Source organism: Lacerta agilis, chromosome 2, assembly GCF_009819535.1.
Source record: "Lacerta agilis isolate rLacAgi1 chromosome 2, rLacAgi1.pri, whole genome shotgun sequence".
Classification (NCBI taxonomy): Eukaryota; Metazoa; Chordata; class Lepidosauria; order Squamata; family Lacertidae; genus Lacerta; species Lacerta agilis.
In genome coordinates, this window is record NC_046313.1 from 66,125,347 (window position 1) to 66,138,912 (window position 13,566).

Below are 13,566 nucleotides of genomic sequence, written 5' to 3' on the forward strand. Positions count from 1 at the left end.
CATGGCCCTTAGAAGTCCGTATTGTTCTGTACTCTCACAACAATATAATAGAGTGATTTCATCACCATTATTTTCATCTTTTCTCTCCTTCAGTTCTTTTTAAATAGTAAACTGGTGAGGCTGTCCTATAGAATGATAGCTCCATAGAATATATTGAATATCCTTTACTGGACCAAGTAATTGTATACACAACATTAAAATCCTCCTCTGCCTTTAACAACAGCCCAACATGCAGATGTAGTGGAAGAAGCTTAACCTGCTATATTTCTCTGGATCAGGCTAGTGATATAGGCACAGTAAAAATAAATAAATTTAAGTGGCAAGTCTAGTTTTTGACTAGAGGTTATAGCCAAACAAAAATGACCCTGAACAACTTAGCATCATCAGCAAATTTAGCCACCGCACTGCTTACCTCTGGCTCCAGCTCATTTATGAACAAGTTAAAAAGCACAGTGAAGATGACAGAATTAGATAAGCTTATGCTATGCACTTCTGTATTGAATAGATGTGACGGAAAACATTTTAGAGAAAGCATTGTGTTATTAGCGCCATTTGTGCAGTTTCATGTAATATTGCAATGTCAGATATCGGCCATTCATGGATGTTATTGATTGAGCATTTTCTGCTTATTGACCTGATGATTTCAAGCAGGTTCAACACAGTTTGATTTGTGTTCTTTTCGGAACATAAATCCACGATAAAAGGTTGGCAGTCATTTGGCCCGATTGCTGGTGGTTTATCTGTTCAGAAGAATTTTAGGTCTGGGAAGAGGGGGGGTGACCCATTAATTTGGCAAGGAAGGTGGCAGAATCGGCCATCGGGAATGGTTCTGAGTGCCTCCACTTTCTTGCCAATAACACTTGTCAAATCTTTCAAGGCCAGTTAATTTTTTTTGGGGGGGGGGAGTGGGAAATCACTATTAATATGCATCAGAAAAGAAGGAAAGCTATAATTAAAGAGAATGTGGCTTCCTAGCCCCTGGGCTGTCCATCATATATGGAGAGCGATTCTGTTTAAAGCTGACGTCTTGTTTAGCATTGATAATTCTAGAAAGAGTCCAATTAAAGTATTTCAAGAAGACATCCCAGTGCAACTCTACATTGATTGTGTTGCTAATGTATATTGAGTTTTAGCTAAATACAGCCCCAGGTGCTGTACTGGAAAGCACAGGAGCTTGCTGTCCAAAGCTCTTAATCTTTTTTGTATCGATTTGGCCGCTAATGATATAACCTTCTCCTCTAATTAACTGACATCTGCATTAGGCGGAACAAGAACTCCCCTTGAACAGAGTTTGCCCACCTGTTACCTACTCAAGTTTTTGTGTTGAGAAATATGGCCTCCTTTTCGGTGGTCATTCTACCCAAATCTCATTCCCCACAAGGACCTTCGTGGGAGAGAACTGCATGCCCTCCAAGTGTCCAGGGGACAGTCCTGGAATTGTGAAAGCCATCCTGGCTTCTGATTTGATCCCAGAACATCCCTGTTTCCCTCATCAGTGCCAAACTCGGGGAGGAGGATGAGCCGGTGCTTGTCCCAAGCGACAGCAGCAGTGGCAGCTGTGAGGGAGCACCCCATTGCCTCTCCATGGCCGTTGCTGCCAGCCTCCTCCCTTGGGCAGCTTGTAGCAGCTGCTAGAGAGCAGGCGAGGAAGAGGAGAGGCTGTGGCTGCTGAGGCCTAACCCCACGTGATGCACCGGCTCTGAGGGGCAGGCAGAGGGCAGGGCCACCCTGGCTCAAAAGAAAGGGGAAGCAGAATGGAGCAGAGCACAAGGAGTCTTGATTTTAAAAATGCTTTGTGCGTCCACATCTAATCTTGCCCCTTTCTAAAATTTATTTATTGGCGTGCGTTTTTAGTTTTGCAAATCTACCAAAGGTTTGTTTGATAATGGGAGCCATCAGCCAGGGAGAAGACATGGAGGGGGAAGTTACCAGGGTAAGGGGGGGGGGACCACAAGGAAAAAGGTGTCCTTTTAAACTGAGGTTTTGAGCAAGGGTTTTGGGAAGGAGAAAGGAGGGGCCAGAACTGGCTGGGAGATACTGCACTGAAATATCAGGGGACATGACTAGCTGCTGCTTTGGCCCCAAGTGTGCTGAAGCCACGAGAGGAGCCACAAGAGACACTCTTGGAGAATAATGTTTTGCACTCCCTCCATCAAAACTCAGTTTGTAAATATGTGTAAAATAAACTATATTTCTTAAAGACACTAGTCTCCACTGTGTCTCATTCCAAAAGATCACAAATCCTAGTTAAGTGCCAACACCACTGCAATCTTGCTACCGCTCAGCAGAGATTGGGGCAGCCTGTAACAATATCATTGCCCCCTTCAAAACCATGTCAACAGTACTTTGCTACACAACATAACCAAGGTATAGCCAAGTACAATATATTTTCTTGAGTCCTCAAAAAATTGACTTACAAATCTGAGAGTACTTGCTTTCCAGTTATAACCATTTAAACATTTTTATCTCGTGTTAATTGGTATATGAGGTAAACTGTAACTGCCCGATGTCATCAGGCCAACCTCAGATGACATACCCTATTTACAGGGGCTTTTTGTTTGAATTCACTGCAAACATCCTATCTGCATCCTCAGTGGAAGATTCTTAGCACTCCCACCCTGCAAGAATAAACAATCATCCTGGTCCATTCAGCAGGAAAAGTTTTATCTCTTCTCTCTGGTTTTTAAGACAGCCCAAACACAATCCCACTTCACAACATTCATTACTAAAGTTGTTGTTTTTTAAATTAAAAACCTGGATCTCAAATACTTTTTATTACTAATTATTGTGAATGGGGGAAGAAAATAAACATCAAAGAAATAAATAGCCATATCCCTCAATTTCTATAAATACTAAATGACATACTGAGGTGGGTAGTTCATCTTGCACAGTTAAGTAAACTTTCCCTCTGATGGAAGGAAATAATATCAATTGTCTTGTGTATATTGCTGGATGGCCTCTACACTGTTAGCTTATTGCTTTCCAGATTTGATTTGTAAGATTCATGGTTATGGGCTAATGGCAACATGCACCCTTGGGTGGTATAGCGAATGGCACTGCTCTGGGCTTCAGCTTGCCAGGTTTAGGATTATAGCCAACTATGTTCTACTCAAAAGTAGTCCCACTGAAATTAATAAACCCGTTCACCATATACATTAATTTCAGTGGGTCTGTGTTGAGTAGGACTCATGTTGGCTACAACCCTTAGCATGGGAGAAGGATAATGCACCAGTCACATTTTATATAGCAAATAAATTTTAACATGCAACTTTCCCCCATCCCATGCTGCAAAAAGTGATTGAATTTTTCTATTCCACATCAGCAGTGAAGACTCAGGAGCTCTGTGGTGCCATTGAGCAGGTGCACTGATACTGTACCTTGTGAGTAAAACTGGTACAGGTTTGGTTATGGTGCCCCACACGTAAAAAAATTGTGAAATTGCTCAAACATATGCTGTGTTAATGGAGCACTAATGGTTGCAAATATCCTTTTATCCGATGGCATGCATAGGTTTTGGAACCTGCCAAAGATGACTGACTGCTGTTTAGGTCATGCCTCTGATTATCAATGTGCTTAATAGCTTTCTGCATTTATGACAGCATAATGGGTAAAAGCAACATGTGATGAAATCATTATTCTAATTCATCAAATTCTAATTCATCAGGGAACGGGAGGAACTCAAGATGTCTTGTTGAATTTGCCCTTTTCAACAGGCTCAGAGGGCAGTGGCCACAGAAATACAGTTTGCAGAAACTAATATAATATATACCATATGCATGATCCCACGATATGCTGTGCTGGGTGTCTCTGTTGTAGACAACTTGCCTTCTGTTTGCATGTTGTTCCCCAGTTGAATGAAGAGTCAAAAATAGAAGTGTGTCTGTAAAACGCCATTAATAAGAGAGTCAGACATAGCACGCACAGCAAGAGAAAAGGTGATGGCATGGAGCCAGTGCAAAAATTGAGGGCACAGTCTCTTCTGCTATACCTTTGTAACCTTGAAAGGATGTGCACATAGGTGTATGTGAAAGCAGAAGCTGGCCTTTTGAAAACAGAACTATTCCCCAACTATGTAGGCAACTAAAGTATTACTTTGTTGGATATTATGTGAGCTTATGCTCCTCTACAACTGATCAATATGTAGAGCAAAGGTGTTTAATGACTTGTCCCTTAATTTCCATTTCCTAAGGAAGTACTGATGAGGTTCCTGCATGGTTCACCTGCCATGCCAAGAAGATTTCTATATTCCTGAAGTCCCTTAACTTCGCTCTACAGGTGACTGCAGTGGGCGCAAACTCTTTGCAAGCATGACAGCGGAAACGAGTCAAGCTCTACACTGGCTGGCCTCACTGATGGTATTTGTCTGCTTTTAAAAGTTCTCTATCCCATCCAATTTTTCTCCCACGGCTTTCCCAGGGAAACCACACTCTTTAGCACTAAACTGGAGCAAAACCCCAATGGTCGTTTGCTCCAAGTCAGCACTAAAGAGTGGGTTTTGCCAGGGGAAAGTGGTGGAACAGGCATGAGTCTGGGTTAGCCCTTCGTTGTTTTCAATGGTGACTTACATCCAAGGAGGGGTGCTTCAAGCTGCTTCAAGGCAGGAATTAATCACTGTGTCCTACATTTCCTAAATCTCACAGACTTCCTGTCTTCTCTTGGCACAAACTTGTGTTGTTTGCACTCCCACATTGCTCTGGTGTGCCTAGACTTCCATTTCAGCCTAGCGGATCCCTAGTACCAACCTCTGCTGTATATGCAGCAACACTAAGATCTCCCTGACTCTGTCTCTGTCATAGAAACTAGTTAAGCAAACACTTTTTTGTCCAGGCAGTGCTCCCCCCCCAAAAAAAAATGTTTAGGGGTACTCTCATTTTCCTACTCATATTGAAATACAGTTATACCTTGGATTGCGCTTGCTGCGGGTTATGCGTTTTCAGGATACGAATGTGCCGAACCTGGAAGTACCAGAACGTGTTACTTCCGGGTTTTGGCGCTTGTGCATGCGCAGAAGCACTAGATTGCGCTTTGTGCATGCGCAGAAGCGCCGAATTGCATCATGCGCGTGCACAGATACAGCGGCGCAGGTTGCGAACGCGCCTCTTGCATGGGTCACGTTTGCAACCCAAGCGTCCACTGTACTGCCCTCAATGAAGCCAGACTTATATTCACGAAATGTTTAGAGGTATGCATAACCCCCCCAAAAAAGCACTGGGTCCAGGCAGCAGGGATATGGACAGCTGCTATACAAATTTTATGTTGACTTACTCCTCTGTATCTTGACAATTGCATCTTGACAATACAAACAGCATAGCTATTTTATTATTTAACGCCATTTGGGCACTTGAAACAATGGATGTTCTTTCATTTGAATCCAAATTGGGACTCGGTGGTTTTTGCTAATTCCACAAAGTAATTCAGGTAAGTAAGTATACAATGCAACCTCCTTATGACGAGCCACAAATTTCAGTAAAAAAACTCCGAATATGTTGCTACCATGGTTATATGTGTAGACACGCATGTCAGCATAACACATGCAGACTTGGTAACAAAAGGACCATCCTCTAGTTGGTGACCCCTGGAAAGGCACACAAGTCCCTTATTCTCCTTTTGAGAATAAGAATAGGTAGTAACCACTCTAATCAGGTGCCTGGTTCCCCCCCTTACTCAACTGGGGGGGCACACCTGCAGCATTTTCCCTTTGTACAATTGCTACCTGATGCAGATGGTGAAATAGAGCAAACCAAACAAATGCAAAAAAATGTTGTTGTTTTTAAAAGAGTTGTTCAGTCATTCAGTCGTGTCCGACTCTTCGTGACCCCATGGACCCGAGCACGCCAGGCACGCCTATCCTTCACTGCCTCTCGCAGTTTGGCCAAACTCATGTTAGTAGCTTCAAGAACACTGTCCACCATCTCATCCTCTGTCATCCCCTTCTCCTTGTGCCCTCCATCTTTCCCAACATCAGGGTCTTTTCTAGGGAGTCTTCTCTTCTCATGAGGTGGCCAAAGTACTGGAGCCTCAACTTCAGGATCTGTCCTAGTGAGCACTCAGGGTTGATTTCTTTGAGAATGGATAGGTTTGATCTTCTTGCAGTCCATGGGACTCTCAAGAGTCTCCTCCAGCACTGTAATTTTAAAAGAGAGGAGGAATCAAAGCTCAATTTTCCAGTGACATATAAAAAACGTGCAATTCTTACAAGAACTGCTTCTCCCACCCCAAAAAGAAAAGGCTAAAGGAAGAGAAGACAAATGACACAAATACATTCTCTTTAGGTACCTCTGTGGCTGCAGAGTAAGTAAAGCATGGGCTTAGTGAATGTCCTTCTGCTTGAAAGAATAAGTATAGAAACCAGTTACAAATAAGCCAGGAAAACCTAATGCGGAGAAATGCCTGCCTGTAAATTTGACAATGTTACATCCTCCTACGTATAACTTCCACACAGATCAAATCTAGTTAATTAAGACAAAGCTACTAGGGATGAGCAACCCAAAAAGAAGAGAGCTGCTATTTCGCCCTTGCTATCTCCCCCACGGCTGACAAGCTCTTCTTCTTACTCTTGTGTCAACTAGGCCCTGTGCTTCTTGCCAACCTCTTGGTGGGAGGGTTGCTTGAATAAAATTTGGCACATTCCATCTTTGTAGGTGACCTGCCAAGGTTTATCTAAAGAATGGGCATGATTTTTATTTTGTATTTTTTAAACTGTGGCTTTGGTGAATATCGTGGCTGACTGATTTTATCATTTTTTTGGGAAACTGGAAATGTCAAAAGTTGACAGTTTACTGGCTGAAAATTACAGGCATTTCCCTCCCTGCCCCCTTATGTGGGGGTTTTGTTCCCAGACTCTGTGTGTATATGTGAAATTACGTAAAGTGGGAATGGTGCTGTTGAGAGAGACTGGGAAGTGGCTCTCTCTCAGCAGATCCCGTCCACCCCACCCTCCTCCCCCAGGTGGTGATATACCCTTGAATGTGTGCACCCTGCCTGCCTCTGGTGACAAGAAAGTTGAGCTGGAGGTCGGTGGGTTGGTGTTTGGGTGGCCCCCAGTGCCCAGAGCCGCTGCAGGGCCTCTCAGCGCTCTCCCTGTTAGTGCTAGAAGTTGCTGGATATGGTTTGTTTTTATCTGTGTGGCTTTCCTGAAAAGATCCAATAGTGCACACAGTGAGCCACAAAGTCTAAGCAGAAAGTGTTATTGACAGCAGTCCCAAAGGCAACGTTAGAGAGGAGTCCAATGATCAAATGCAGGTTCAGATCCAATGTAATGAGAAAGGTTCAAAGTCAAACCATTAGGCCAGGTTCCCATCTCTGAAGCAGATCCAGGGTTGGAATCCTGGAGCCAGCCCCAAAATCGCAGTCTGATGGAGCTCCCAAAACAGTCAAGCCTTGGTCCATCAACAGTGAAAATGGAGCAGACACAGAGTCTTTGCCTTGCTTCTCTTTTTGTTCCTTCCAATCTTACTTGATGCACCTGAGCTTGCTCCAGCTGAAGAGCTGTGCCTCTCCCCTTAACAAAGGATGTGATGGTCACCTGCCCTGAGCTTAATCAAGGGGCCACAAAAAACTCCTCCCACAGCTAATGAGTCCCATGATCTCCAACTAGTAAGCTGGGTTGTATTCTCTCGCCTGCTGCAGCCTCTTAAAGTGCACTTACCGCTGTTCACGACGTCTCAGAGCCCGTTGTGTTCATGGAAAAGGGGGCACCTTGGATTCTGGTGGTGTGTCTAATTCCCCTGTCTCCTGTGAAGTGTCGGCTGCCCCTTCAATGTTCTCTGGTGTCCCCTGAGTACCTCCTAAGTCTCCAACCTCCCCTTCCCCCTCTTCAGCTTGTCCCAGTGTGCACCAATCATGGTTACAGCCATTGTCAGGATCCTCTTCCTCTTCCTCGGTGTCCTGCCACTTTATGACAAACAATGGGCAGATCCACACTGAAGTGGGTTCTCACGAGGCAAGGCACAGTGATAATAGCAATAATCTTTATTTAACTAACAGAACTGGACAACAGGAGCAAAGCGACTGTTACATACATTTCTGAAGGCCTGGGCGGGCCACTCCCACTCCCACTCTCACTCCCACCGTGATTGGCTGTCTAAATTTCCAAGATGCGAATCATTACTCAGAGTTTAAGGACCAATGGCAGTGGCCCATCCTGAAATGTTCTGTGATTGGATATCATGTATCGAATCAGAACACGGGGGCTCAGAATCCTTAGTCCAGACTCAAGTTCAGGCGAACACAGACCGCTGAATATATAACACGCACCATGCATCTAAAGCACATTTAAAGTACATGGTTTCCCTTAAAGCACTCTGGGAACTGTAGTTTATCCCCACAGAACTACAACTCCCAGCATTCTTAACAAACTACAGTTCCCAATATTCTTTGGGAGAAGCCATGTGCTTAAAATGTGCTTCCAGTGTATGGTGTGGACACGACTGGTGCCTTTCATCCTGTCCTGGTCTCACTCACCATTTGTTAGAGCTTCTCTTTTTGTTTCTGACAGTGTAAGCATGTTTGATTGATCATACACCCATATATTCAGCAATCCCCACTAATATTAATTCTTTCATTTCTTGTTGCTTGCGTTGGTTTTTGACCCTTCACAGCATATGGCTGTTTCTCCCCAGCCCTGCAGAGATTAATAATAATAATAATAATAATATTTATTATTTGTACCCCGCCCATCTGGCTGGATTTCCCCAGCCACTCTGGGCGGCTTCCAACAGAAACCAAATACAACAATATCAAACATTAAAAACTTCCCTAAAAAGGGCTGCCTTCAGGTTTTTTCTGAATGTCAGGTAGTTGTTTATTTCCCTGACCTGTGATGGGAGGGCGTTCCACAGGGCGGGCGCCACTACCGAGAAGGCCCTCTGCCTGGTTCCCTGTAGTTTTGCTTCTCGCAGTGAGGGAACAGACAGAAGGCCCTCGGCGCTGGATCTCAGTGTCCGGGCTGAATGATGGGGGTGGAGACGCTCCTTCAGGTATACAGGACCGAGGCCGTTTAGGGCTTTAAAGGTCAGCACCAACACTTTGAATTGTGCTCGGAAACGTACTGGGAGCCAATGCAGATCTCTCAGGACCGGTGTTATGTGGTCTCGGCGGCCACTCCCAGTCACCAGTCTAGCTGCCGCATTTTGGATTAATTGCAGTTTCCGGGTCACCTTCAAAGGCAGCCCCACATAGAGCGCATTGCAGTAGTCCAAGCGGGAGATAACCAGAGCATGCACCACTTTGGTGAGACAGTCCGCGGGCAGGTAGGGTCTCAGCCTGCGTACCAGGTGGAGCTGGTAGACAGCTGCCCTGGATACAGAATTAACCTGCGCTTCCATGGACAGCTGTGAGTCCAAAATGACTCCCAGGCTGCGCACCTGGTCCTTCAGGGGCACAGTTACCCCATTCAGGACCAGGGAAGTAATGAATAATTCCTCGTTCTGGTCCCCGCTCCTTCACCAACATGCTCCAGCAATGTTAATGGAGTTTTGAAAAAGCTAAAAACAACCAAAGGGAAGGTGAAACAAAGAAAAAACTGTGAAAAAAAGTGCTGTAGATGTGTGTAGGCTGTGATTCTGTGAAAGCGTGAAAAAGCCACAGAATGCAACCTTGAGTGCAGAATTTTGTGTCTAACAGAGATGCAGTCCAGTAACATCTGCAGGCAATGGTTAGTGACTCTCAGCAGGAAGAGGAGTTACTGAATAAAAAAATAAAAAAATAAGATATGCCCTGCATATCTTCTTACTTCTCCTGTCAAGTGGCTGGAGCAGAATAAACAATCCAAATTGGAAAGACTGCAGAATAAGAAATAAAGCACAATGGGAAAATACACACATTGTGTTAATTTGCATAATTTATTCAGGTCGCAGAACTCTGCTTTTGTGTTGCAGAATTTGGATTACCTTAATGCAAAATTCATTTGGGGTTTATCCCTTAGAATAGAAATAAATACTGTATACAGTTCTGACCGTATCTTTCAGAAGCTGAATAGAAAGAATGTTCTGGGAGCTGTATTTCACATTCACAGAGGAGTTCAGCAATCTGGCCCCAGGATCACATAAATACTGTCTACAGGCTAATTGGGCTTTGAGAGGTTTTTGTTTTTTTTAATTCATCCTCCATCTATCTTTGCTTAATTTCATCTCATTATTTCCTAGTTATGTTCTTTGGAACGCCCCAACTAACAGCACTTGAAGCGGAGCGACTAGGCTTGATTTAATTTCTGATCCATCACTCCCTCCTCTTTGAAGAGACGCATGTGCGTAATGAACCCTGTCACTCTGAGTTAATAGTGACCCAGAGTCTAGCTGCATGCCTCAGTGGCAATAATTACATATTCCATTAGACCAGGGCATGATGCTCACAGAAGCTGGATTCTTTCCAAACCTCAGGTCCAGAAAAGTGGGAAGGAGTGAGAGGGAAGACAGCAAACACAATACAGGGATGCTAAGGGCAAGTTTTAAGGATTAGCAAAAGGTTGCTTTGCCTCATGGAATGGCTTGTTTCTAAAGGCTGCAGTGTGCGGCTGATTCATCAGTGACCTGCCAAGAAATGTGATTAAAAAAATAATGCAGAAAATTGTTTGGATTAATCAAGGCTACAGAAGTCTTGATGGAACATCAGAAGAAGGTAATTATCAGTGAGTGGGATCCATAGTAAGGGGTTAAAGCAAATCCTGAGGAAGGTAAGAAATGCAAGGTGAGGCAAACAGATAATTGCACAATTTCAATGGAATAGTTCAATAGAAAAACTAAGGGAAGAAAAGCAAATCTGTACAAGGTAAAGCCAAAGTCAAAGGAAGTCTCTCATCCAGCTGTGATATGTTTGGAGTACCATATATTTAAGGACAAGGACAACAGAGGAGTGTTTTTATTGGGTTAAATAAAACTATAACTGAAGCAAGAAGATGTCTGAAAAGCAATTAATTTATTCGAATTCCTAGCCAGCTCTGGCAAATATGAAAATTTACCAGTAATTGATGGACATTATAATGCACTTGGGTCATTTATTGAATAGTTTTGGTGCTCTTGAAATGTACCAATTAATGCCTGATGATTATGTTACAACTTGAAGCTTGCTTTTGATATTTACACCTGGAGCATGGTAAATGTTATTGATTAATGGGAAATGTAGTTGACATTTAGTCACTTAGCAAAAGTACTTACTTGGCCATAAGATTAGCAGTAGCTGTCAGAACAATTTCTCATAATTACTATAGCATACATGCATCTAAATAACTGAAGGAAGCTCAATGTCCTTCTGTGAGCACCCTCCTGTGTCATTGGTTGAGTTGCTCTGATGTCATAGACTGACTGGTCACTAAATATAACTACTGCAGAGAAAAGGGTCAGTCGCTGAGAAAAGGATGACAGCTTCTGTGAGGGAAATGAAACTGGACATGTAGGCAGAAGAGATATTTTGTGTACATAGCAGCAAGCAAGAACAGAGGCAGAAAGATTCAGGGCCATCTGGGTGGATGAGGAAAGCACAGAGGGCTGTGAATGTTTGTGGAAAGAGATTCCAAGAGGCATGGCAACTAAAAGATACTGTAAATAGCCCAGAAGACCAGGTGGCAGAAGGAATATTGGCAGGGCAGGGAATCAACTCAGAAGGGCTTGTGGGATGGAGGCTCAGAGCTGAAATAAATGGGAGCAGATGAAGGGAAATTGGGGGAAGGAGGACTTTAGTTGACTGAGGCTGCATACGCACATCTTTAAAACACATCCCCCCCCCACCAGACAAGAATAATGGGAAATGCAATTTACCCCTAACAGAGCTACAATTCCCAGTTCCCTTAACAAACTACAGTTTCCAGGACTCCTTTTGAGTTGGGTATGTGCTTTAAACATATGGTGTGCACACAGCCTGAGATGAACATACCAAGGTGTATTTATAAGTGGGAAGAGGAAGGGGATTCAAAAACCTAAGAACTGGGGAAGCTTGGAAACCAGAGGGACAAAGGGCTGGGGGGCGGGGACTAAGAGGAGAGAATTCTGTATATTGTTGTGAAACAGCCAACCATCTCTTCAAACTTCAGGTGCCTTGTGTAGTATGAACTATGCTACATGTCTACTCAGTTCATCCTAACAGGTGTAGATATTTTGGTTACTGTTAAGGGACGTTTTTGGTAGGGAACCAGCACATAAAGGATGGGTAGGGATGACAGGGATGGTGGGCTGTGGGCAAAAGTAACTAGCATGAAGGTCAAGACAAGCAGTAGAACAGTGCTTTTCAACCTTGGGCCCTCAGGTGTTGTTGGACTACAACACCTATTATCCTTTACCACTGGCTGGGGATGATGAGAGTTGTACTCCAGCAACTTTTGGGGATTACCAGGTCGAAGAACACTGCAGTAACAGACCACTGTTGCAAATAAACACCTGCTTGGACAGGGGTGTGGGGAAGTGATTATAATACCCAGGGAATCAAAACGTTTGGGGTAGAGGCACATGAGAATTTCTGCCTCGGAAATAAGATGCGAGAGCTTTAACCTCCTCAGATGTCTCTGCTAAACCTTACATTAGGAAACGGAGGTACTTTAACTGCTCTCATTTGAAGCAAACACTTTCCCCAAAGATGCAAAGATTTAAACCCAAAGAGCTGTAGTCTGGGGAAAATAACCTCCATAATTCTCTATTTCTGAAGAAAGGAAAGGGAAAAAAAAACCTCAAGCAATTCTTCCTTTATTGCCTTGAATACATAATGGATCCCTAGGGATCTCTGACAGAACCAGTTTTTCAGAGCCACTAGCACTTAGCAAAATTGACTTCAGCTAATCAAAAGATTATTTCAGAATCCCTTGGTCTCTGGCTTTTTCTGGCTGCTAGTCTGGGAGGCTGCAAAATAAAACTGTTATCTCAGCCATTTAGAATTCAGGGAAAGTCTAAGCCCCCTCACCCACCCTTAGTTCACATCTGCTTGGCCTGTAGTGGAATGCTGTGGGGGTGTACAACGAGGAGCAGGGGAAGGACATAGAGCAGCTGGAGTTTGGTTCCAAAATGCAGAAAAAAACATTTTTCCACAATTAGGCAAAGGAAACACCGCCTCCCACTTCATAGTTCATCAGTTGTGTTCACACAGGAAAATAACTGTTATTTATAGGTAAGTACCGGTATGTTACAAAGCCACAGTCTGGGAGAACGGGGCATGATTTTAAACCCCAATTAATAACAGTGGGATTTAAGCAACTGTGAAAATTGTGTGTCAGATTGCGGCCCATTTCTTCAGCGAGTGGCTCTGCTTAGTCATATCAGAGCTCATTCAGACTTCCGCTTGCTGTTTACTCCGGTTCAGCACTAAAGAACGGGTTTTCCCTGAGAAAGCGGCAGGACAAGTGGAAAACCTCTCAGACTCATGCAAAGAAAGCACAGGACAAATGGGAAACCGCTTGGACCTGTGCTTTCTAGGCAAGGGACAAGCAGAAGTGTGGACGAGCCCTCAGTGAGTTCTTGTTGTTTAGTCATTTAGTCGTGTCCAACTCTTTGTGACCCCATGGACCAGAGCACGCCAGGCACTCCTGTCTTCCACTGCCTCACGCAGTTTGGTCAGACTCACGTTAGTAGCTTCGAGAACACTGTC